Raw genomic sequence first — 25,415 nt, forward strand, 5'->3', positions numbered from 1 at the left:
TTTTTATGTTCTTAAAATAATTCCCATTTCTCCTCTGGAACTTTTTTAAGGCAATTCTACTATTTCAATTATTTTCATTCTTATTTTCACCTCCAGTTTCAGCTACTCAGAAATACAAGTCATTTTATATAGCAGAAGGGCAAAACATTCCTCAGCCTCAGCATCTGAACTTGTATCTTACAGGTGTGTTTAATGTGATGTCCAGTCTTGAACAAACAAGACCTTAGCAGTGCAGTAAGATAAAATTCTGATGAACCCAATCAGTCAAGAGGCCGAGCCTCAGCCTTCTCCAAGTTCTTCTCTGAACAGGTGTTTGCAGCTTTATTGGGTAAAAGGAATCACAGATGCAGATTATTTCATGCAGAGAGGAGGGGGAAAGCCCTCCAAATATTTTAACAGTTGTTCTTTGTATGAAGGAAAACATGAGCTCAAGCAATTCTGCTGAATGCAGCTGTGAGTTCCAAGCAAGGAAAGACAGCACTCAAGCAGGCCAGTGCAAAGGACAAAGGACTGCCTTTGGAGTCACCAAGGACTTTGGGGTATTGCTCACAAATGGTCACAGAAAGTGCCCAGAGGAATACCACAGGCAAACCAAACACTGGACTTCACAGGTACTCCACCTGCTCAGCAAGGGTCAGCCTTGGTATTCAACACAAGCTTTTATCAGCAAAGGCAGCTGTACTTGCACCTGCACATACAGCTCATGCCAGCCACACCGTAGCTGTGTGGCCCCTGTGTCACTCTGGATCCCCAGCCTGATTTTCATCCTCTACTGCAAAACACCAGGAACTGATCAATGTCACACAACACTGGCTTCACATGAACAAGATGAGCTCATTTGCTTGCTGGGGATCAGGCTGATGTGCCAAATCTGCCTCCTCTGTTCCCAAATTTCACTGCTGTGTTTGTGAGCCTGTCCTGCCTCATTCTGCAACAGTTGCTTCAACTCCTCATCCCCACCAGAACTGCACAGCTGCCAGGCCAAATCCCCATCACCCCTTCCCAGACATCCCAGTACTGCAAAGCTTACCTGGGATCATGGCATAAATATACATTTGGACAATACTACAATATCCACCTTCTTCAGCTGCAAACAACAGCCACATTTGAGACATGTTAAGATGTTAGGACTTGGTATTTCATGACTGGAGAAAGCAGATCCTTTCACTTCAAACACTTGGCAAAAAAACCAAACCAAAACAAAAAAAAAAAACCAAAAACAAACAAAAAAAAAAACACCACAAAAACTCAAGCAAAAATACAGTGTGGATTTTAAAATTTATTTAAAATTTATTTATTTATTGCAGTTACAAGCTACTTCAAATTATTTTCATGTGCTGACATATGACAGCTCTGTTTGAGTACATGGATTAGACACCAGTACAATATGAAGGTATGCACAAGTTCAATTCCACAAGACTGGACTGACAAACTGCACATGAACTAGGCTTATTAAAAACCAAAAGCAGCACTTATGTGGCATGTGGAATGGCAAAGACAGCACTAACCAAAATGAATACTAGATTCATTATAATACATTTACTTTGAACTAAGAAGTTTGTTAACAGAAACAATTTCCTTTCTTCTAAGTCCAAATACTGTCTAGAACTAGGAAATGCTAAATGTTTACAGCAAAGAAAGCTTAGAAAACAACTACCAGCATTTTTTTAAGGCATCAAGCTTTGTAGCTTCTGCATCAAAGACCCTTTTATAAATAGACAGCCATGATCAAACCAAATAAGACTGTTATTTTAAAAAAAACTATTTAAACTGAGGTTATATTAGGTGTGCAAGTTGCTTAAAAATCTTTGTAGAGGTGCTAGCAATGAATTAGATCAGTAAATAAGTTCACAACCTTCTATCACCACATGTTCCTGTGTCACCAGACACGACACAGGGTAAGGAACAAAAGGGTTACAGTAATGGGACCATCACAGAAAAATGGCTGTCCTTGGTTCACCTTTGGTCATTCACTGACAGCTTCAAAATTATCACCTTTCCAATGCTTATTAGTCCAGTTTTCCCAGGACTAAGAAATCCTCCAAGTTTTAATTCTGATAAGTTAAGGAGAAAATATTTTACTTTTTAAATTTATCTATCTTTTTGGTCATAATCATCTTTTACAGGGCCACTATAGTGAAGCTAAACAAATAAATACCTAGGTTTGGTATACTAACATTTAAATCCAACAAAATATTTCATTTAAGTGTTAGGGAATAAAAAAAAATAACATTTGAGAGGGTAGGACAGAGAGCTAGATTATTGCAAGAATATTTTTTCTATTAGCAGCAGTTACTCTCATTGGCCATCCCTTTAAAAACAGAAGACTAGAGTGAAACCAAGAAGGAAAGAAATCCCAGGCCAGATCCAGGCAACAGCATGTGCAGATCCCACTGGAGAAAAGTGGAAAGCTGAAGCTTTTCTGCAGATACTGTTCCTGATGTCATGACTGTTTGAAGTTGTTCAGGAACTGAACCAGTGAAGACTTCTGAAGGAATACTTTCAAAAGCTGTTATTTCCAAGAACAGCAAACCATGGTGGGGGCAGCACAAACCACACCACAGACAAGGCCATACACTGTGGATTGGGAGAACAGCAAAAACAGACTGGGTGATATGTTTTTAACCTTTATTTTGGTCTTGGGTTATGCCCAGCTAACAATTAGGAGCACAACCTTCTCACAAGGAGACTTGGAATACAAAATTCCAGAGAAAACAACAAAAAGCAAGGCACAGCAGATATGAGGCCTGCTAAGTATTGGACAGCATTGATAATAATTTGTCCCCACAGCCCAAAGTAAGAGAAGCTGCTAAAACAGACCATTGATGAAGCAATGAAGGGTTGATGGGTAACTGCATAGTTCACCAGCACTTGTCATTCCAAGGAAGGCTAATCCTGTAATTTATAACACAAAGCAGCAGAGAACTCAGCTTTGAGCAAAGCATGCACCAGCTTTGGATCTCCATTTCAGATCAGATTTCAGGAGGTCACACCTACCAGCCAGGATAATTCACAGGGAGGCAATTCATCTCTGTCTGTAGAAACACTGCTTGACAAATATAAATGCACATATGGATTCATGACAGCTCCTCCTTCTGCTGTTGTCCAAGCATAGCCAGGTGCAGCAAACATCTGACTGAAAGCTGGAGCTGGTACAGCTTCCAGTCGGGGATGTTTACAGCAACAGACTACGATACATCACTGCAAGGGCCTCGGTGCAGAGCAGCTGCTCACCTCTAGGAGAGGGAAACAAAAAAAGAAAGGATTTAAGACTAGCTTCTGTAGCATCCCAGCCAATTACTGTGCAGCTAATATTGAAGAAAACATGTTTTTACATTCAGTAGCAAAAATAGTTTTACATTCACACACAACTTACATTAAATTAACATTTCTAAATGTAGCAACTAGATGAAAAATTCTCAAATTCAATAGTCATTTTAAGACATCTCTAGGTTCAAATAGACTAATTCTTATCTATATATTGTTTTATATTTATGTAAATATATATTTAATTTATACATTTAAAATAGACATAAAATTATTATTTTAAAGATACATTGACTTTACTTCCCTATAGACTCATTCCTGGAGCTCTCAAAAACAGACTTCCACTTTGAACTTTCCCATGAATTTTGAAAATGGCTATTCTCTCATAAATATTTATGGTTTTAAATACAGCTCTATGCAAAATTAAAGACAGAAGCAAAAACAAGCCATGTTCTTAATGAAAAAATACCAGAAACAGAAACTAGACAGAATTCTGAAAATATTTACCCTCAAGGTCAAAATCCTGACTGATCAGTTTAAAGCTCTATTACAACCAACTGATTAAAATAAACCCTAACCAAACCTACTCTCTTTGGGTAAGCATTAAAGGAGAGAAATGGGATGAGAGGGAAAGCAACCTCAGGATGGAACCATTTCACTCCCCATCCTCAAGTTCCCATCAGAACTCCCACAACACTTGCATTCAATTCTGCAATAATTTTTTTCTCCAAGTTAAAAGAACCTTTATAATATTAAAATTTAGTATTTACACTGTATAATATTCAAAGAGGAAATAGTGTACCTTACACTGAAGTATTTACTAAAAGCATTTCACTCAGTTGGTTGTTGCACTTTCTCCTAATGCTCTGATTTCACGCCATGGACTTGGGAGCATTCAACCATTCTGGCTTGATCATATTCACATACTACTTAGAAGCCTTAATTTTGTAGTTTATAGCAGAACACCTTCCTCCCACTAACAGAGCTGCAAGCAGAATTATATATTCCCCATTTAACAGTCTTTATCACTTCCAAATGAAAATAATTTTTCAAGTCACAAGTTTTCCAGTGCCAGATTATACATAAACTTCAGCAATTCAAGGTTGCTTGTTCTCTCTTCAGACCTCCACAGCAACTCATACAACCAGAAATTATGACAAGGTGTTTAAAACTGAAAAAAACTACTGTATTCAAGATTTCTCAAGTTCCAGAAATCCACTCACATCCAGTTTTCAAAGAAAGGCTTCCCTCTGCAACACAAGAAATTGTTACTAGTAAGTGAATTTCGTTATTGCAGCAGCATGCCAAGATTAACGAGGAAGCTCCATGCAGTCACTATGGATACCATGCTGACCTTCATTACTTTTGAGAATAAATAACTAAAAAGCCAGTGGTCATTTGCAACAAAGGCCTCTTCAGGCTGTTCCAAAACTGAAAATTCCTATTTTACATTGGAAAGAAATAGGCTATTTCATGCAGAGGTAGGCACATGGTATTTGACTAATTAGGCTGCTGAGCATTAAGTTGCAATGAGCCATTTCTTTGGTTGCTTTCTTTAATACTTCTTAAGGAATAATGAAGGTTACTACAATGTTACCTGCCCAAAGAGAACAAACTCTCCACAACCTTGTTTTGTTTTACCATATACATCATCACAAAAATGCCAATCTACATGACAATAGCATCTCTTGGTGCATTATTAGATTCACTATCAACTATAAATACCTGCATAACATCTTACAAAGTAATTATGTTGTATAAAAGGAGTTGAGATTTTCATTTCTGAACATGGTATTGAAAAAGGCAGAGGCATTACAGGTGACAGTACAACTACATGCTTGAAAGATGCCAATTTCTAGAAAAGTTCAGTCAAAACTGAAGCCATACACTCATTAAGAAGCCTCTTCAGCTATTTTCCCAACCTTTCTTCTTTTCAAACAAAAAAGTAGAGAGCATACTCCAATCTTCCTTAATGGCACAGCCCTATTGTTTTCATAAAGACTAAAAGCTCTGAAAATAAACAGGATTTTTTCTAGTATCACAAGCTGAAGAACATTGGCTGCTGGCTTCTGTTAATGCCTTTAACTGTTTCTCTTGAGGACAGTAATAAAAGATACCATTCTTTGAAGTGTGAGGTCCCCTCCTAAGTCCATACATAGGGAACACAAGGAATGATGCAGATCTTCAATAATACATCAAGTCCTTCTGACACCTGAAATTTACCTCCTTGTTATTAGCAGCAACATAAGATCACCCTCCTAGGAACTGTTCTTCAGCTGTCAATACTCCAGAATAACAACAACAAAGAAAAATTAAAATCCTTGTTTAACTAACAGAAAATTTGTGAATGCTGGCTGTTGACTTCCATTGTGAAGTTCTTCCTACTGTATTTAGATTTGTGTGCAGTTCAAGAATCCCTTTAATAGTTAGGATTTAATGTTTAATTCTCAATTCTCTTCTGGTCAATATGCATGACTTTAAAAAACCCTCATGGGATTTCCCTGATGGAAAAGTCAGGATTTAGAAGAGACACTTTTACAATACTGTTTGTGTTCATTCACCAGTTTCAAATCAAAGCCATGCAGATCACCAAGACTTACTGCAATTTTCCCAAGCCTCCATCATTAATTTACCAGTCACACAGAACTTCTATTGCACCTTTCATGAGCACCTTGAGTAAAAAGTCCAGCAAGACAGGAAGGAGGAGAAAGAAGAAAGGAAGAGGGTGAGGAAGCAAACAGCCAAAGAGCTTCCTCCTTCTTTTCCCCCACACCTTCCTCACTCTACAACCACCATCACCACTGAAACTCAGTGTATTTAGGGCCTCAGTTACCACATAAAAATACTGAAAAGTGAATGGAGCCCAAGGAGCCTGTGTGTGCATGCCCATGTGTGTGCGTGTTCAGAGCCAAGATCTTGTCAGTCAGTCCATCTGTCAGTCAAAGCAATTTAGCCTGAGATGCCTGATGCAAGCACAGTGATGAGAAATGACAGAGGCAGACAGATGTTCACTGCTGCCATGAGGTTTTTTTTTTGAAGTCATGAATATTAACCAGAAGAGAACTGAGAATTAAACATTAAAACATAACTATTTAAGGAGTCCTTGAACTGAACACAAATTGAAATACAGCAGGAAGAACTTCACAGTGGATATCAAGAGCTTCCACTGTGAACTGCAGTGAACTGACACCCACACAGAGTTCACTGTGGCACTACAAGTTAACAATACCCATCATGAGGAATTACAGTGAAGTAGGAAGTGAACACAAGTAGTTTTAACACTGCATTTCCTGGGTATTTTCAGAAAAACACATTCAGCTTCTTTTGATCACTAATACTTACACAGTGCAACTAATAAATTCAGCACAAGAGGGAGAAAGACCTTTCAAACTGGGACATGAATTCTAACAAAATGAAAGATTGAATCTAACATTCAACTAACAGTTGTAAAGAAAAAGGAAAAAAAGTGTCTTTGTATTTTAAAAATGTCTGGGAAAGCATGAAAGTAGAATGTTACTAGCACACCTCAGATGGAATTTCAGTGAGGGCTGGATGCATATACCATATGAAATTATTTCAGTAAAACAAACTACTGAAGTCTGTGTGGTAAATTAATTATTTTTATCTGACAAAAGGAGTTCTAAGGAGGACAAACTACTGAAAAAGGATAATGGTGTGAGACAAAATAAAGTTCAGATCCTTATTCAAGATTGCCCCACATCTTAGTCTGAACAAAGTTTGAAAAAGTCATAAATTTAGTGTGCTCTGCCTAAGAATGATGGCAGCAGTTATATACCCCCTTCTTCCCCACCAGAGTCTCATATTCCTCTGGCTGAGCAACACAGCTCAGCCTAAAGAAACCATATGTTTATTTATGGAACAGCATCTTGGCTCTCCACGGGGTGGAGTACCATACCCAAGATGTCATTCAGGCCAATTAAGTCTTTATTTCAGGGACGTTCTGCAGTAACTGGTAATCTCCACAGTCACCACAGGAGGTAGGAAGTGGCTAATTCAAGGTCATTTTGCTTTAAAAATGAGCTAAAAAAAATTAAAACTCATCTACCACACTAAAAAGTTATCATAATGAATTGCCCTCATAAAGTCCCAACCAGAAGGCTAACCTGCAATCAAGAACAGAAAAAAAAAGAAACATTATTACCACCCTTACTTGTATTTCTCTTCCTCAGTACACAGTCATCCAGCTTTTTATATTGCTATAGGAGATAGAGCAACATGCACTGTTATTTTCACTTTCTAGATTTTAAACTTTTCCAGCAGGACAGCCTCATCCCAATGCACAAGAGAAACCTGAACAATCTAAAAAATTAGAGGAGAAATATGAATACTGTGAATGTATTAGGCCAGATTTCACATAAAGATTCCATCCTTTCCATCAAGATTTCATTGAAGTATTACTTCCTGAGTGTCAGCAAGAAATTTTGATTATACAACCTCAGTAGGTCTGACATTGTAACTCATTACTACTACCCATGGCATAGTTTTAATTTCATAGTTTCAGCTATTTACCTCTCTTGCTCCCTCTTTACAGGAAAGGAACTTTTGCCTCATTCCTGGTAAAGATCTACAGAGAAACTATATTGCTCAATGTGGGACAGATTATTGTAGATATTTAATAATAAACTATTAAAACAAATCACTAAGTACTTCCAGCTCCCTCTCCCTGATATATCTCCATGTTATACTGAAGAGTCTTCCAACTCCTAACATGGGCCCATAATCTGTCTTTTCTTCTTCCAAGGTAACCAATCTCACTGATCCAAGATGACAAAACTGCCTGTAAATCTGGGCTTTTTCACTTTGAAGGCATCTTGAAAGTATAAGATTCAGAAGATCCTCCAATCTGAAAAAATACAAAAAGTTCATACCAGTGATCTGATTGCTCTAAGAGAGTGGAAGACAGAAGCAGAAGGACAAAAGACAAACTTGACAAGAAATAGAAATGAAGAATACACCTAATAGATGTTCATTGCAGTGCCCTCTAAAAATAATCTAAATACCAGGAATGGTAAAGATTGAATTATTTGTAGTAAGTTCACTACTGAAGCCCTCCACACCTGCTGACTCAAACATGGCCGAGCACGGATGGAAAAACCTTCCTAAAAAGACAGAAACAAAAAAAATCTATATAAATATGTCATTTGTTAAGTAGGTTGATGGTTGTTTGGGGTTCTTTTGAGCGGATATCAATTGAGTCTGGTGTCCCAGACTCCAATCAATGACACATTTAGCACACTCCTTCACTTAATGACTTTTCACTCACATTTGCAATTATAATTCTCTGGTGATATCAGCTGCCAACAATAGCTCTCTGTAACACTGCAAGGGAGCAAGTAGAGAACTGCAAGCAGACATTCCAAGTCCCTTTGCTTACCTTGCTGAACAAGGGCACATTTGGACAGTCTGCTAACAGCAGGGTCCAACAACTAAGTCTGCAGCAATTACTAAATTGCTGCAGAAGCTGGTAAGGGCCAGGCCACCAAGAGATCCACAGGAAATGCTCCCATTTTAAGGATAATCCTCTGTGAATGTATTCCAATCCTTCCAAATGAGTATAGTTGCAAATATGACAAGTCCTGGCATCATCACACTGAATTTTGAAAGCAGAGTCTGGAGGCTGCTATTGCAGCCTGTAGATTCTGCTGAAAGTACGGTGTCATAACCACCTATTTTCCCTGCTGTATAAAGAGGGCTCAACTGCTCCACTGCAATTAAATCCTGAGGGATATCAGACTGAGAAGCAATCTATACACCTGTATCAATCCTAACCTTGCTCCCAGAGCATATACACTTATTTTAAAATTACTTCAAAGAAAATAAGCCCAACCCAGCAAGCATGCAAGTCACAAACATCAGATAAGTACACAGCACTTGGGTTTACAAAACATCTTTGTTCTTATGCAGAAGTTTTTGGTTTTTTTTTAAAGAAAGTCAATTACTTGTTTTGCAATAATACTCAGGAGATCCATCCTTTTAATCATACTCGTAATCCTGCTTCCACAGAGGAAACACTGCACGCCAGAACAGCACAGACATGGCATCCACTTCAGAATCAACAAATCTCAAAACCAAAACCATGCAGCATGAAATATTACAAAACTCCTTTCAACTACTTTAATACTGATTATCTCTATTTAAAATGCAGATTTCACCAAGTCTGTCTCAGAAAATAATTTTCAGGATTTACCGACAGTAATTGGAACCAGACACAGTGCGCTGGCCAAGCAGCTCATTTTGAAAACATTAACTCCATATTATAGAATCAATCTTACATCAGATCTGACAAATAGACTTGGAAAATTACTGCTTTCAGAGCCTCTCAAACACCATCTCCCCCAGAATCAAGCCACCTCCTTCAATAATTTATAACAAGCAAGAATTAAAATAGACTTTCCTAGTCTGTAAATTTTCCGGGAGTATAACTGATAAATTTGAGTTATGTTCCCCTACTTGGAACAACATAAGAGTTGAAATTTAGTTACTGGACTAATACAATACAAGTCATAAAACTTTTTGAAGACGACAGAAGTAACTTTTAGCAGGATTTTTTTTCCTAAATAATGAAAATAATTTTTGATTTTCATACTGACTGTTAAAAATTTTGCTTATTGACTACTAAATTAGTTGTTTTTTTTTTTCTGTATTCTATGCAGCATTATGCCAAGATTCATCAAATCATAGAATATCCTGATTTGGAAGGGACCCATCAGGATCAGGAAGTCCAACACCTGACCCTGTATAGGACACCCCATGAATCACACCATGTGTCTGTGAGTGTTGTCACCTACTAAAGCATCATGGCATCCACAGGAGGTTCCCACCATCCTTATGCCTGAGAACTCAAAAGTATGGAGTCCCATCAGCTTCTGGAAGGAACATGGAAAAAGTCTGGATGAAATTAATTTTGATAATCTTAAGGAATTAACAAATATTTATCAAAGGCAGAGCACAGCCAACTCCTGGGGGGCTCTGATGAAAGTTGAATGGCCCAGAGAATATTCTTTGATTTCAGGACAGGTCTTCCACCACAGACTCAGCTGGAAGCTGAGGTGCCCAGAGCTCCATGAAAGGAAGGGAAGCTGGCCAGATCTCTGGATCACACAGCAGCAATCAGCAGCTGAACACGCAGCTGCATCTTGGCCATGCAGGACTCCAGGGGCCACCCCAGAGCCCCAAACACTCACCAGCACCCAGGAAGCTGGGGCAGAGCACACCCTCAGCAAACTGGCAGGGGATCAGAAAGGAGGGGAGCAGGGAAAAGAGGGGTCCCACAGGGAATGGCAGCACTGGCACAAACATAAACATACAAAGATAAACACAAGGATGGGACCAAACCAAACCTCATCAGGCCCAGGGCAGGAATGCAAAGCTGTGCCCCCAGGCCCCAGCAAATGCTGCAGGAAAGGGCCCAGGCACTGGGGCAGAACCTGGAGGGGACAGGAGCCAAGGGAAGGGGTGATCCCTGCCTGGCTGGACCCTGGCAAGGCCACTCTGCACATATCTGGTGTGCAGGAGCCTGAAGGACCAAGGAGGGTCCAGCCATGGGTACCCAGTGGTCAAGGGCCTCAGGGGCATCATCCACAGGGAGAGGCAGAGGGAAACAGGCCTGTTTTCTCTGGCACACAGGATGCTGGGACCTTCTGAGAGCTGCCTACAGCTACACCACGATGGGAGCTGTAAAGAGAGTGCAGACACTCTCAGCCCTGCAGACAGGATAAGGAAGAGCAATGGCCACAAAAGGCACCATGGAATATCCAGGCTGGACACAATGACAATCTTTTTCAGTAGGAGGGTGGTGAAGAGCAGGCACAGGTTTCACATGGAGGCCATGGGTTTGCTGTTCTTGGGGGTTTTCACAGCTTCAGGGGTCAAAGCCATGACTTATCCCATCCAGTGCTTCTTCTAACTCACTTTGAATGAGTGGTTGGGCCACAGAGCCCCAGAAGGCTCTTCTGACCATTACACCTGCAATTCCATAATCTCATTAATTCCTGTGATATGCTTCCAGCAACTACAGCCTTGTTTATATAATTGTCCTCAGACATAATGAAGTCAATATTGGATATATAACTATCCATAGATTACATCAGTACAGTCTTTTCTATAAATAACAAGGTGTTATCAATAGATTCCACTGCCAGCAGGTCCAACAGTTCTGAAATCACAAATATTTGATGTTAACACTACTTTTATCAGCTGACGACAAATATTTTTTAAAATAAATTACAGAGAATATAGAAGCTGCATACCTAAACCTACTGTATTTAAATATGCTGCCAAACACTATCCCCTGGTCACTTCTGCAGATGACTCAATGTTCTTCCAGAAAAAGAACACTTCAAGATTATAATTTTATGCCAGTGTATTAAAGAACAAGCAACATGAAAGATATTTTTACTTAGCTTGCATGTAGGGACTCCCTCAAATTTGAAAAAGGCAGCAGAATGTTTCCTACAATACACTATTTTGAAGATGAAAGCTTTAAAATCTTATTCTGAAGCAGTACACAGGGATGTCTCACATTTAAGGACTAACTACTGCTTTTCAGTCTCTGGTTTTTTTTTCCCAGCAAATCTCATTTTTGTTTCCTCCCGGTACTGAATACAGTTTTTCAAACCATCATAAACTAAATACTGAAGATGGACAGTATGACCCAAACTATTTCTCAGTCACCCTACAAGTGCAGGGCTTCCGTAATAATCAGAATTAAACCATTTACAGTAAACAATCAGTTCAGAAGTAACTCAGGAGTAGAAGGACTGGTTCCTATAACTCATTCCCACAACAGTGCAGTTTAAGCAACAATTCAATGCTAGCAACAAAATAGCATGGTGAAGGGGAAACCTAGATCATTACCTAATACTAAAGTCTGGGGGTTTGGGTACTTCTGGTGCAGCAAACCTGAAATTCCCATGCTGTCACCAAGTTTCAAACTAACAATGAGAGCTACTCAATTTTATCAAGATTAGTAGCTAAAATGAACTCTCTTCCTTGCACTGACTGATTCTTTTCATACCTTTTGGTTAACTAACTAAAGCAGTGCTCTTAAAAAAAACACAAACCCCAACCCTCTGCCCACATTAGTGGGTAGCGTGCAACGGGAGGAGATCTGCGAAACCACAGCTTGTGCTGAAGACAATATTTAAATTACATGTACCCCAGGGTATCTCACTTCAGAACAGGCTCTAATCCTGCCTAAGGTCTAAATGTCCATAAACCAAACCTATCAGTGAAGTCTGGAAGCACATGCTTTAATTCTGATTCTTCCAAAACATGACTTGCATGTTCAGCAGGATCAGCAGCAAAGAATGCCAGTACCCAGCCTACAGTGACAGGCATTCTGGGGATAACAACATACAGTTGTTCTCAAGTTAATCTTGAGGCAATTATTATTAGCTCTGCAAAATACAGAGTGACACAAGAACATAACTATATGCAGCTGAATTTTGTGTCGTACCTCAAACAGAAAACAACTGTGCAATAAGAACATCATTTAATGCAACTTAGTATTGCTTTATAATTATCTTAATGAGGGAGGCTGTTGCACAATGACTGTTCCAAAACCATGAAAAGAATACTCACACCACAGAGGCTGACTACTGGTACACTTTCAGGATGGTTTAAATTGAACATGGCAAAAGCACTGGGACAGAGGAATAGTCATGTTCTCTGTCTTCAAGCTGAGGGATTCCTACTTCCTCTACCACTCCAGGAATCTTTGGATTTCATGATGCAATTTAGTTGGGCAACCACTATATTAGCTGCAAAATAGTCCTGGGGAAAAAAAAAAAGAGGAAAAAAGATAAGTTTTCTGCAACAGAAGGCAAGTGATTTCAATCACTGGAGAGCAGTTCAATCCTCAGCACTGACAGGAAGGTACTGCATTGGCCAGGACTGCCCATTTTGGTGGTGATGCAGTCCTAAACCAAGATAGGTGAAATGTTTAACCACCACAGAACCTTCCTTTCCCCGGCTCCCTAAAATGAAAGAAATACCTAAGACATTTGGTATCAACATTTTGAGTGGGGAACAGTAATATGAGCAAGATGTAGCTCTCAAAGAAAGAGTAAACAACAAAAAATTAATTTGGCAAAACCACACTTCCTTAAAGGTAGTATTAACTTTGCAACCATTTAGATGCAGCTCCAATACTTCCCTGCCTTGCAACAGGAACCTGACATTTGGGAAAAAAAAAAATCAGCAGAGGAACATCATGTTGCTTTTCACTCTCTGCATTGAAGTTCACCCCCACTGCAAGTCTGAACACTGTCCTTCAGCCTCTTTTGTTAACACTGCACATTAACATGGAGCTCTTCCCACAGGCTTCTGTGCCAAACACAGTCAGCAGACTCCACCTCCATGGAAATCAGCTGAGCAATTCCACAGCAATCACTTTTCCTAAATGCTGGAAGGAGTCCCAAGTCTGTTTTCTGTTCCCAAAGCTCCACTTGCCAGTACTTGGTACACTGCAGGTTAGTTCCAAAAGCACCCAGCCCTTGGGGAGGCCAAGACAAACCAAAAGAACACAAGAATACACAAAATCCTTTCTGAGTAACCTGAAGCATCTTAAGGCAAAAATTCCCTTGAAGACTTTGCTGGTATAACATGTTGCTAAATACTAATATTCCTAAAAAAATATCTGTGAAAACCTCCACCCAAGGATGTGGTTCTGTCCTCCTTCACTGACTGGAAATGACACACATGCTGCTGACACATGAGCATCAGTCACTTCATTAGGTCAAGGGTACAGCTCTGCAGAATTAGTATGAGTGATGCAAGCCAAGCCCAAGAGTAGAGCTCCCACACAAAAATGTCATTCAATATGGACTTTCTGCACCACAGATTTTATTTTCTATATAAGAGCCTGAAATAAGGCTCATTAAAGGTAGGCATCAACCATAATAAATCAGCTAAAGAAATTAATTAAAGCTGCCCACCTCATTTCACCATATTTGCATATATGTTTACAAAAATAGAAAAATAAGCAAACATATGGCTCTTCATAGGAATCCTGCCATACTCAGTTCATGAACCAGACATGTCCCCTCAAAGAAGTTTGAAGTGCAAGGATGCAACAGTCCTTAAGACTTACTTCACCTATTAAAAGAGCCAAGACCATATTAGCTCATCAGAAATGCTGTAAAAACATCCAAAAAATTCCTCTCAGCAATCCATTAAAGAAAAGACAATTTCATGTGCAGTTTGTAATCTTTCAAAGTGAAACATTCAAATATAGCTGGTTCTAGAGCAAAAACCATCAGCAGAAGCACTTCTAGAATAAGCAGGTTTTGTGAAAATTGCTAAAAGTTGACCTGTACAATGAGACCTACAAATGCACGCTTAAGGAAATGCTGCAAACACAGGCTTCCAGTCATTTGTATACAATAAACTCTAGCACCAAAACTCACCACTCTTGCACAAAGCCACAGTCAGCTGCCTTAGGCTCCACTTAAATGCAGGAAACAGAGAATCATAGTTGGCAAAATCTGTCAAGCTCTGTGTGCAAGTGAAAGCTAGTATTTCATCTTGCAAATACCAACTTTAATAAAATACTATTTGAAAGTACAACACCTCAAACTAATTCTATTTAACAACTTAAACCAGTAGCTTGAAAGACAGGAAACACCACAGAGTTATCAATAGCCTGTACACCACAGTGCTTCAGCCTCCAATGATCTGCAAGTCTCATCTATGCAAAGATTAACCAGACAGCTAAAATAACTTGATTCTACAAAGGGGTAATAAATGATTGAAGCAAACAGCCACATAGTTCAAGTTACCAGCAGATTATAAACTGTCTTAACTATTAAGAAATAGATTTGTAGTGTACCAGTAAACTAACAGAAAACTAGTAGTCACCTCATTTAAAGCAGGCAACTTAAGAAAACAGTACCCCTTCTCCCACCCCCAAAATAAATTAAATTAATTTAATTAATCAAAATAAATTATTGATTAAGAGTCTTTGAAAATTGCAGCAGAGGTTTGGTTTTACTGGCATGTCTGATACTCTCAGGAGAAATTTAAAAGTAGTATTACACATTACAGCTATTCAAGCTGTGCAAATAAAGGTCTTGTTCCTTAATTTCTACATAAGCAAGAAGTCAGGTATCATTAACTACAACAAGAGGGAACTTCACACTGAAGTTCATGTTGTGTAAGAAAGAGCAACAAACAAACCAAACTTCTCCCTGATCTTGCAATATGCAACTTCACATTAACATAGAGAATCACAGCTTCCATCAGTTTGCTAGAACCAAGGAATGTTTAAGTACACAGATTCATTATACCTAGATGGGATTTTACTGCTTCTAGTTAATATTTGGCATAACCTGACTCTTAACTGAAACATCAGCTTAGCAGACCCTGATCTAACTAGTGTGTTTATCAAGACAAGTAATTCAGTCACCATATTCAAAGCAAAAAACTCATAAAATTTTAATTAGGTTTCTGAACTCAAAGCAGTCATGCAAGCTGAAGTCAAATGAAGAATGCAAGACCAAACAATCGTGCCTAATCATATAATATCTGAGGATATCAACTACTACATTTATTTTGTAATTCAAAATATTAAATCATTGGATCAGATGTGGCAACTCTTTTTTCAAGTTAGAGTACTCAGAAAAAGAAAGGAAGTCAAAATTGACTGATGAGTAGTTTAAGAAAATATCACAGATTTCCTTGTTAAAGAATCTGTCTTGTATCACAGCTGAGTCAAGTTTGAACACTTGAAGTTCTGTTCAGCTAGAGATATGCACACCAGTCTTCATAAAGCCCTAGAAGTCACCTTCACCTTCCTCAGCATTTCCTTGAAATACTCCCTTGATATATTCAGAACAGATGAGGGCTAGGTTGCAGAAAAACTGGCTGCCCTGATACCAGAACATTCCCAATGTTCCAGTGACCTGAAAGTATCTGATCCTGTGAGCAGACAGCTTAGCTATCCCACTGCAAAGGGCTGTGTGAAATTTGTCCTTGACCTACAGGGAGATCCAAGGGTTATGCTCACAGAACCACTGCCAAGAAAAACATTCCTGAACACTGCCTTTGTTGTACTGGGATAAAGTATACACCTGTCAAACTAATATTAAAAATTAGTTAGCTGTAGTATTTCTTATCTTAACCTAATTTGATAGGAAAAAATGTGTTTACTTATCCTTCGACAAGTGAGTGAAATATTGATTGTTCTTAAGGTAAAGTTTTACTGGGCAAGTTTACTGAACAATAATTAAAGATAAGCAAAACTCCAAAAGAAGCAGACTAGAGAGAAGATGAGAAAGAATATTTATTTACAAGCATAATCTGTATATAATCAGGTAATTTAGGTAAAGTTTATCAGCAGGGCTAAAATATATCACATGAGAGCTCTATAAAATGCTCAAGATACTCCCAGAAAACATGGAGTTAACAAAACACACTACACTAATCATATGAGCATGTTGCAAGCACATTCATTAAAGTACTGATGCATATCAAATATGGACCAGTCAGCCAGCAAAATGAATACAGATAGAATGGAAAAGCAACTCGTTCAACACAAAGGTGCCCATCTCCAGCCAGAGCCCGAGTGAGGATGAGGCAAAAGAAAGGAAGAAGTGATGGAAAACTCAGCAATTTTAACTTTGAATACTTTAAGTTCACACTACTGTCTTGTCAGGTCCAACAGCAGAGACAAGCTGAAATCAAATGAAGAATGCTTTGGAACTCTAGGTAAGAACAACCAGATGTGTCACCATGTGTTAAACCAGAACAGAATTTTCTGTCTGTTCTGCTTTTACCCTTTTGTTTCCCATTTCAATCTTAATAAATGAGTCTGCCTTCTGTTTCACTATTTTGTTTGCCTGGTACTGAGGACATAGGGAAAGGAGACAGTTTGGTGAAGGCTTAAAAACCTGCTCTGTGCCAGCAGCCCAAGAAGTACCCTGAGAGAGGTGCTTTGGAAGCTCCTGTGCTGAGGAACATTTTCTGCCAAGCTGCAGAGTCAGCAGGGCATCTTCTGCTGCCAAAAAGCACTTTCCAGAAGCTACAAATCTGAGTCTTTTCTGGGAGTTACCAACAGTACACAACACAGCTCCCCACTCACCCAAAACTGCAAACTCACGCTGTGATCTCTGCATGCGCAAGTCCCCATAGAAGTCAGAGCACGGCCACTCGGAGCAGAGGGGACAACACACAGCCACCAGCTCAGCCCCCAGAAGACTGGAAACACTCAGAACATCTGCAGAATGACAGCCCTGCGTTTGGCTGAACCCTGCTGGAGCTGCAGAGAGAACAATGAAGTGCATGAATAAAGCCCTCTGAGGCTCAGCTGGCAGTTTGATTTATTATACTCACGTTAAGCCTCCAATGTTCATTCTCTGCATAGCTCGGATACAGCAAAGGATTTGGTTTGGACTAACTTACTTTATTTCTCTATTTTTTACATAAAATGTCCATGTTCTTACAAATTTCACTAATACCACTTTGATATCTAACATGTTGATTCAGTGTGGAACATCAGAATTAAACAGCCTTTTAGCTTCCTCATTCCCACAGGATTCATCATGCCCTCAGACATGAAACAATCTTATCTAGGGCACTTCTTGTGAATATTTTAATCATTTTCCCTTTATCTTTCTAACCTTCAGTTCTGCAAAAAATACAGACCACATTTGCTCTACCTTCTTGTGCAGTTAAACTCTTTATTGCTGTTGCTCAGACTGAGGCATGCTAAGACAGTGTATAAGGAACCAACTGGTATTACTAAAGGATAACTGCAGGCATGCAAAATTATCTGTACTAAATAAATTTTAAACTGAAAGGTGTGTTGTGATCCTTCCATTCAAATGCCAGCTCAGACAATGCCTCTTTTTTGGGAAGTAGGGTATTGTCCAGTTAGACCAGTTCACTACTCTTGTAGCCTGTGGAATTTTCTGAGGAAGAAAAAAAGCAGGAACATTTTGAAACAAATACAAACAGAACCAAGTGACTATTGATCAACTAGATCTCAATACACTCTCTTCCATATGTATATTTATTATTATTATAAATTGATATTATAGCCTTTTTCAAGTAAGAATCAGTAAGGAAGGAGGGCTTTTTTTGTTCTATTTCTGGATTTATTTTTTTCTATAATCCTTATCATTGCACAAGAGGTTACAGATCAGTCATTCACCAGTGCAGCCATCCCTCCTGCTCTTCTTTCCATTCCACACACCAACAGGGCATCCAACCAACAATCTGGAAAAGACCACTGAGCCAGGCAATGAACACTCTGGCCAGACAGTCACCCCAAAGAGTTCTCAATAAATTAGATAAAGTAAGTTATGTAAACAATTTATTACAAATAAGTCTTACTACCTTCCAGACCTTTTCAGAAAAAGAAACAAATCATCCCACAGGTTCAGGCAATAAGATTTTGGATCATTTTAATATCATTCCATGTGATGCATGCCAAAGGTAGATCTGAATAAACTTGCAGATGAAGTCTATAACAAATTGAAGAGATTATTTTAAATGTTTTCCAGTCCTGATAGTTCTGAAAGCACTAACCTTTCCCTCATCCCAGAAGTTCCCCTGACTCTGGTGGGCATGCCTTCAGCCTCATATATACTTCAAGCTTGAAGGTTTTTACCTCTCCTGAGTATGGAACAGTGATCACAACAGAAAAAATCCCCAGCATGTCCCCAAAATGCAGCAGCATGCAACAGCACACTGACAGTCTATTCAGCTTGTTCTCAATCTGATTATTCACGTGTTCTGTACTGACTGCCATCTGCCTACTCCTCCTCCTGTCTCTATCTGACACAGACTTTGTGCCATCTCATAAGCCTTTTTTTTGGCACTTTTCTGTACACTTCCTTCAGGACTCTGCTACACAGAGGGAATAAACTTCATTGTAAGGTTGTTTCCTGGAACTCCTCAGGCATTACATTTCAAATCAACTCAAATTTAGAAAAGGTTTTGCCATGTAACTCTCAAAGAAACCCTATATATTTATCTTTTGTTTTAAAAACACATATATAATATATACATTATGCATGCAGATAAATTATACATATTAAATATATGTATAAATATATTTACATAAATATTTAAGACAGGAGACAGATTCAAGACAAAGTTAGCCACTATTCACACTCATTTTTTTCCCCATTTAAACTGCAATTTGAGCACTAATCACCAGAAGATACATACCAGAGTAAGCACACAGGTATTTTTATTTCAGGCAAACAATCCACAGCTTCATAGGACCTGACAGTTGTCTCTTAGCTCCATGGCTGTTGCAGCCAAATCTTATCATGCACTGAAAAGGACGCTGGGATTAATTACGTAGCTCCAATCTGGCCCTTTTATTAGTACCAGGAATGTTCATTCCCAAGTTGTGCATGACAGTCACTTAAAACTCCATCTGGCTTTTATGACTTACACCAGGAACTTCCGTGCTAAGAGTTCATGAATGTATTAACTGCACTGAGGGTTTGGGATTTTTTTTCCTCTCTCTTAAAGAAAGAAGCTCACAACAAACAGCTGAAGTATGAACAAACCTCCAACTGCTGTTAGCACTTGGAAATTTAGGAAGAAAGAAAGATTCTCTGCTTCTTTACACAATGGTTGTTTGAAAAATGTGGAGAAAAATAAATGCAAAAGATCGTTCTCTTTACTCTCTCTGCTGCTGACCTTTAGACCTGACACCCACTGCATCCGCTGGGAAACTTTTTCCAAGAGCCAGCCTTCTTATAAATATTTTAGCAGATTTAAGCATCCAGACCACATTTTATTTGCCCACATCTACTAAAAAAGCTACTGATTCATCACAACTTATATGTGGACCTTTATATTTACATAAGTATCTGTCACACAATAAAATATAATTAACAGAATCCTGAATGTGTCATGTGAAGGTACTTTTAAAGCTTGGGGTTTTTTGGAGGAGTTTGCTTTTTTTTAATGATATTTATTCTTACAGCTGCTACAAGGCTCTAAAATACAACTTCATTGCTGCCTATTCTCCTGTACATAGTTTTAAAATAGATTTCAATATCCTGCATAAATAACAAAAACACTAGGAAAAGTTCATGCATCCCTATCTTTGGTCAATAAACGTAATAGTGATAACTCTATTTCCTTCTCAGAACATAATTTCAAGTTTCTCTTAGATGTTCTGCCAATAAACGTCCTTAAACTTGCAAGAACAGCTTACTTAAAGGAATCTGTTCAGCTTTTCAGTGTCTAAGGACTGCACCTGTTCCTTTTTAGATAACTAGTCCCCTTGTCAAGTCTTCCATTCCTCTTGTTTCTCCACTACAATGAGAAACTGTTTTGTTCAGCACGGGGCAAGTCCCTCTGGAAAGTCACAGGAGAGATTTCTGTGACTTTCACAAGGAACATCAGCACTCCTCTCAGGTGCACTTCTCCTCCAGGTGAATTCTTCTTCCTTCTGTAGGTGGTTCCCCTACAGAGCTATAAATTTCACAGTCTTGTAGACGGCTGTGCCAGATTAGTGCTCATAAAGAAACTTTCTAGCTGCTCCAAACAAGCCATGGAGTCAGACAAGGACAACCACGTTCACCAAGACAGGTAATCAGGAATTTGGCTCCCTCACACTGCTACAGCACTAACAAAAGAGACTGAACTATGAAACATTAGACACTATTGAAAGAAGGTGCTCTGTTTACTTAGAACTAGATTATGCACATTGCTTTACTGCAGGATTTTATGCCAGCAAGTTTCAGTTAGATTTAGCAAGCAAGAAAAACAGAAGAAATATTTGGGTTTAGTGCTTATAATGCAGGGTTTGTTACAATTTCACCCATCAAGTGGCAGTACTTTCATTACACATGATTAAATGTTAACGGCAAGGACAAGTCTGAAGGATCAGTATCTGAAGACACAATTCCTCTCAAAGACCTTGTAACAAGAAGTGTGCAGTGACAGTGTAATAAAAGCCTTTATTTTCCAGTCTTAGCATTATCGAGGCTTCTGTTGACACTGAAGTCCTTTGGGTTTTATGGCTGTTTTATCACCAGCCATCAAAACTGCATTAGTGGCCCATCTACATATGATACAGATCAGGGCTTCAGTCCAGTAAAACCTCTGCCACATGACTTGACAGGAGTTACAGCTCTATTACCAAAAGGAGCAGGGGACAAACTGTGTCTCACTCCAAGTTATTCCTCTGATGTCTCCTAGGACACTGTTATGCTCCTGGCTCATAGGAAACTTGCATGCAGACATCTGAGACAAGCAGCAGCTCTCAACCCCTCCCGTAAGATAACGCCAGTGAATTACATGCATGAGAACAGCAGGACAGGATGTACAGTGTGAGCTTACATAAGACACAAGGCACGGCTGGGAACCAGCACAAGTGAACAGCATAAATGGCTCAGAAAATGCTGATGTCACTCGTGTACGTTCAGCTTGTGCTGGCCAAGTTTCTCTGAACCCAACACCGGCCTTTCTGGCTTTGTAAAACCTTGCAGTCTGCTCTGCTACAGCCACATCTTGAAAAGGAACTTGTTTTCAAAAACCTGTGTTCCTTCCTAATGAGAGCTTTCTTTAAGATGAGCAAGAATCTAAAGAAAAACAGAAAATGTAATGGAGAACTGGAAAAAGCATGTAATCGTGTAAACAAACACTTGCTCCTAATACTTACTGAGAAAATAGTTCAAGCACAACTTACCCGTTTTAAAACATGACCTCTGCAAACCTACTAAGGTCAATGAGACTTACAGTAGTTACTCAGTGAGCCCTGCTTGCATAAATTAAAGATGCCTAAGGGTAGCTATGAAACCAGGTATTTGATTTTTCCAGGGCACCTACATATTAAGAATTAACAATGAACTGCCATTCTACCAGAGCAGCTTTCAGGTTCATAAAAAAAAAAAAAGAAAAAACACAAAACCCAAACCAAACCCAACTGGGTTGCGCTTACCTCTTCTTCAACACAAAAGTTTTCCTACTTATTGTTAATCTGATTATGGAAGTTTCATATTAAATTGAGTAGGTAAGTGAGACACTATATATCAAATTACTTTATAAAAATGCCTGATGTATGAGGCAAGCATTGCTTCTTCCTGGTGTATCCTTATACAATATATTTAAAAAAAATAGAAAAAAACACGTCTAATCTAGCTGCACAAGTCAGTATTAAGCAAAATTGTAGAGAGAAAACTTTTTTCACTCAGGTCAGGATTTGCAGCAGCAACTCCCAGCTCTGTGCTTGGCTGCTTCCATTTGTTATTGCAGTACCTGCACTTCAGAACAGTGTGTGAACCAGGACAGTCAAGTCCTTCAGCTTCTGAACTCTTGTATTTAGGTTTTTACCTATGAAATGCTGGAAGTATTCTGATTTTCCACAGAGAGCATCTAGTAACGTGAGGGGGAAAATACTGTTCCTAAAATGAACATTGCCTTTTATTACAGGTATAATGAACTTATTGTCACTCCCTTCACTCCCTTATTCCCTTTCAAAAGCACCATGTAGTTCAGAGATGCCAACTACCAGGGATAATCTGCTACATTAGAAATTCACAGGGTTTCCTTAGCAGTGGAAGAGGACACCACACAGGTTTGTTCCAAACAGAAGTGGAAAAAAAAGCCATGCATAAAGTATTTGCAGTGTGGAATAGCAGGTCTTTGAAAGCACACACTACATCAAAATATGAAATGCAAGATGACCACAGTGCAAATCATGCAACATCACAGGTTATTAAATGTCTTTTTAAGCAAGCTCTTATTTCCATCAAAGTGTGGCTTCTACAGTTCACATCCTGGCTAGAGCCTTTCTGCTTCTGTGATAGAAATAGCATCACTATCTACCCTTTATTACTACAGCAGATAAGCATTTCACAGTCATTAGTATGTTTATCCAGAGAACGTTTTTGGAAAGCATCGCTATTCCCAATTCATAAGCAAACACAGGACTGACTGGTGCAGAAAGACTGATCCAAGGTCACAGAGTAAGTCTGTGGTAAAGTAAGAAACTTCACCTGGTTTTGCCTTCCTGCAACTAATACTTTCTATTAATGAGTCATTGCTGCTCCTCTAAATTATTCTTTCAGCAGGAAGAGACAACAGACTGCCTGTGGCATTCAAACTCTACATGCTAATAGCAGCTCTGCTCCAGGGTTTGCTAAAAAAAAAAAAAAAAATCACACCCAAGGGCCTTGTTCTGTACTGTCACAGAATCCTGCTTGTACACTGGGCTGCTGTGGGGGAAAAAAAGGAATATACATATATATATATATTATTAGATAGCCTGCCTCGCTTGTGACCCAGCTCTTTCCCTAGAGAAACAAAACCCAGTCCTTGAATAGTTTCACTCCCTCACGCCACAGACCACCGGGCAAGGGCAAAGTGCAGGGAGGAAGGGACAGACAACTGGGAGACAAGTTATGCAAAGCTGGGGGCCGGGGCGGGGAGCAGCGCTCCCTAAGGTCCACAGGGAAAAAAAAAACCAAAACAACAAAAACCAAAAAACCCAACTTGTGTTGGCAGGTCACGGGGGTCACGGTGCCGGGGTCGCAGCCCCGGGGGCTCGGCGGGGGAAGGACCCGGCACGGGGGGAACACCGGGAGCGTGCGGGGCTCCCGTCCGAGCCCGCACAGCGCAGGGAGCCCGCTCCCAGCTGCCCCACCGCCGGGGCCGGCCGCGACCCCACACCCCGGGCTCCTCCAACAGGCGCTCACCGACCCAGCCCCGGCACCCTCCTCGCCGCCTGTCCCCCGCCCCAAGCTCGGCCCCGGAGCGCCGCTCCTGCCGTACCTGTGCAGGGAGGCGGCAGGGACCGAGGGGCTGCGTCGCCCGGCCGTCGGGTCCCGCGGCGCTTCCCGGAGCGGCCGTGCCCGGCCGTGCCCCGCTGCTGCCGCCGCTACAACCCCGCCGCGCTCGCAGCCCTCGCCTCCCGTTTGACCTTTCCGTGTCTTCGCCGCCCGTCCCCGGCACCCTCTGACGTCACCGCCATGGCAACCAATCCCCGCCCTCCTCTGGCCCCGCCCTCCAACCCCGCGCGCGCGCGCACGCGCCGCCGGCGGGAGGGGCGGGGCAGCGCGCCCCTCGCGGCCAATGAGCGCGCGCCGGGGCCGGCCTGGCCCCGCCCTCCAGAGTCACCCACAGGGCACAGAGCCGATAATAAATATATAAAAGGATGTTACATATATTTATGTTATATATTTGTGTGTTTATGTATATGTGTGTGTGTGTGTGCGTATATCTGTGTGTGTGTATATATATATATATATATAAATATATATATACGCATGTGTATGTATATGTATACTCTTTTTCCCCCCCACAGCAGCCTAGTGCACAAGCGGAATTCTGAGGCAGTTACAGAGCAAGGCCCTTGGGGGTAATTTTTTCTTTCGTTTTCTTTTTTCTTTTTTCTTTTTTAGCAAACCGTGGAGCAGAGCTGCTGTGGGCTGCAGGGCTTGAATGCCGGGGACTCTCTGGTGTCCCTATGGGCAGCTGTGCCCGGGGAGTGCAGGATATGGGAGCGTGAGCCCTCAGTCCTTCATGGAGTCAGTGCTTCCCTCTCTCTGCAGGGACAGAGGGAATGCGGGGTCAATGGCAAGTTGAACATCAGTGCCCTGGCAGCCAGGAGGGACAGCCGTGTCCTGGGGTACCGGGGACGGCACAGCCCGGCAGGGGGATTGCCCTGCTCTGCTCTGCACTGGGGCGGCCGCACCTCGAGTGCTGGGGGCAGTCTTGGGTGCCACAATATAAAGCCATGAAGCCATTAGAGAGTGTCCAAAGAAAAGCCATGAGGGTGGTGAAGGGTCTGGAGGAGAAGCCATGTGGCCGAGGTTATTTGCCCTGTTCAGCCTGGAGGATGCTGAGAGGAGCCCTCATTGTGCAGCTTCCTCACAAGGAGCAGCATCAATCTCCCCTCTCAGGTGACCAGCAACAGGAGCCAAGGAATGGCCTGAAGCTGTGTCAGTGCAGGTTTAGGTTGGATATCAGGAAAAGGTTCTTCACCCAGAGGTTGACTGGGCCCTGGAACAGGCTCTCCAGGAAAGTGGTCACAGCACCAAGCCTGAGAGTTCAAGAAGAGTTTGGACCATGCTCTCAGGCACATGGTGTGACTCCTGAGGATTGTGCTGTGCAGGGCCAGGAGCCGGGCTCAGTGGTCCTTGGTGTTCCCTTCCAAC

General features: G+C 40.6%; 1 long non-coding RNA gene across 1 annotated transcript; it reads right to left on the bottom strand.

Annotated features, from left to right (window-relative positions):
* Positions 1-1,266: 1,266 nt before the first annotated feature.
* LOC118684297 (uncharacterized) lies at positions 1,267-24,099 on the bottom strand. Its single transcript, XR_004979812.1, has 3 exons — positions 24,031-24,099; positions 12,871-13,062; positions 1,267-3,236 (listed from the first exon to the last, which is right to left on the bottom strand). It is a non-coding gene; the product is annotated as an uncharacterized LOC118684297 (long non-coding RNA).
* Positions 24,100-25,415: the final 1,316 nt, after the last annotated feature.

This window comes from Molothrus ater, chromosome 1, assembly GCF_012460135.2.
Source record: "Molothrus ater isolate BHLD 08-10-18 breed brown headed cowbird chromosome 1, BPBGC_Mater_1.1, whole genome shotgun sequence".
In the NCBI taxonomy this organism is placed as follows: domain Eukaryota; kingdom Metazoa; phylum Chordata; class Aves; order Passeriformes; family Icteridae; genus Molothrus; species Molothrus ater.